This window comes from Dermacentor variabilis, chromosome 10, assembly GCF_050947875.1.
Source record: "Dermacentor variabilis isolate Ectoservices chromosome 10, ASM5094787v1, whole genome shotgun sequence".
Taxonomy (NCBI): Eukaryota; Metazoa; Arthropoda; class Arachnida; order Ixodida; family Ixodidae; genus Dermacentor; species Dermacentor variabilis.
This window is the reverse complement of record NC_134577.1, coordinates 98,972,989-98,975,299: the sequence shown is the minus strand read 5'-3', so window position 1 is coordinate 98,975,299 and position 2,311 is coordinate 98,972,989.

Here is a 2,311-nt window from a genome sequence, read left to right as displayed (position 1 = left end):
TAGAGATCGAAATTTCTCCCAATCAGCTGTCTCAATCTTCCACCTAGGAGCGTATGGTGGATATTCGTTTTCTTTATATGATCTTAGCAGTATAGGGAAGTGGTCGCTACCGTAAGGGTTGTCGGTAACTTCCCATTCAAGTTCAGGCAGTACAGACGGGGAGACTATACTAAAATCTATTGACGAAAAGGATCGGTTTGCAAGAGAGTAATATGTGGGTTCTTTCTTATTGAGAAGGCACGCTCCAGAAGAAAAAAGGAACTGTTCAGCAAGGCGACCTCGCGCATCTATAATAGAGTCGCCCCACAGGGAGCTGTGCGCATTGAAATCGCCAAGAACAGCATAAGGTTCGGGCAATTGATCGATCAAGGAGTGAAATTCATGTTTGTTCAGTTGGTAATGCGGGGGTATGTAAAGGGAGCAAATGGTGATGAGTTTGTTTAGTAGGACAACTCGAACCGCCACTGCTTCTTCAAGGGGCGTTTGTAGCTGTAAAGGTTGACACGCAATACTTCTATGAGTAAGAATCCCAACACCACCCGATGATGCGACGGCATCATCGCGATCTTTGCGAAACGTAACATACGTACGGAGAAAGTTTGTGTGTTTAGATTTTAAGTGTGTTTCCTGTAAACACAGCACTTTTGGATTATGTTTGTGGATGAGTTCTTGCAAACCATCAAGGTTTCTAAGGAGACCTCTGATGTTCCATTGAATGATTTGTGTATCCATGTTTAAGGTAAATTGGTGCTGTGTTTACGGAAACGGAGTGGATGCATTATGTTACAGAGCCCTTTTGAGGCCCTGTAATAGGTGTTTTGTTCTTTCTGAAGCGTTCGAGCGATTCTCGACGCTCCTTAGGCGTTTGGTGCCCCTTGGGGACAGGTGTAGTGTCCATTGCCTCGTGTGAGGCGCCGGACAAGCGCTCTTGCGAGCGAGAGGTTTTCAGAGGGAGTCCCGCCTTGGAGGGCAAGACCTCTACGCCCACCAGCCCGGAGGTCGATGGGGCTCCCTGATTGATTTGGCTGCGCTGGCCGTTGCCAGCGCTGGAAGGGGCCTCGGAGGTTGGGGCAGCCTCGGCTGCACCCACCTTAGGGGTGGATGGTCCCTTCTCCTCGGTTGAAGGAGCAGCGCTAGCTGCAACCGCCGCGGGGGAAGATGGCGTAACTGCCGACTCACTGCCTGTGGGTCGGACAGCCGCCGGAGGCCGTTGTGACGCTGCCCCCTTACGCGCCACATCGGCCAAGCTGCTCTTAGACAGGTATGACACCCGCCTACGTGCCTCCTTGAAAGATATATTTTCTTTGACTTTGATTGTCACAATCTCTTTTTCTCTTTTCCAGGACGGGCAGGCGCGCGAGTATGCCGCGTGCTCGCCATCACAGTTGACACAATGTGGAGTCTTCTGGCATGTTTCGGAGGAATGTTCAGTGTCACTACACTTGGCACATGTCAGCCGGCCTCGACAGTTCTGTGAACTGTGGCCGAACCTTTGGCACTTAAAGCATCTGAGAGGATTGGGCACCTATGGCCTAACACGAAGTTTGATACAACCGGCCTCGATGGACTCGGGGAGGACACTTGAACCGAAAGTGAGTATCAGGTGTTTCGTATTGATCTCTTTACCGTCTCGCCTGATCTTAATTCGCTTAACATTTATGCCATTCTGTTCACTGAAGCCCTCCAACAGTTCAGCTTCAGTGAGCTCTAGCATGTCCTCGTCCGAGACAACGCCGCGGGTGGTGTTCATGGTACGGTGCGGAGTTACTGTTATTTGGGTCTCGCCAAATGAGACAAGTTTCGGCAGTTTCTCGTACTGCTTCTTATCGTGGAGCTCCAAGAGAAGATCACCACTTGTCATTCTCGACGCCTTATATCCTGTTCCAAAAACTTCAGTTAAAGACTTAGAAACAGGGAACGGTGAAATGTTACGCACTAGTTTGTCTGGGTTTTCTGAGTGGATCACATGATATCTAGGAAAGTTCTGGACTTGTCGTCCGAGAAACTGAAAGAGATCTTCGGTGCGCCCTCGTTTGTGAGGGCGATCAGGGAGTTTAGGAAAAGCGTTTTCCATGAGTACAGTAGGGTTTTCGGCCGCGATGCCGACCACCCACCATGGAGCCCAACAGGGGGACGTGACAGGAGTTCCTGCTAGAGAAACCCTGCCAACGCCAGCCGTACATCACTGCTATAACCAAATACAGCATAACCAAGGCTGGCTAGCTACACAAGGTTAACCCTTGCCGCCGGGAGACTAGGAAGTTAGCAGAAGTGAAGAGAAGACAGGAAAGATGAAAAAGGCGAGAGAGAA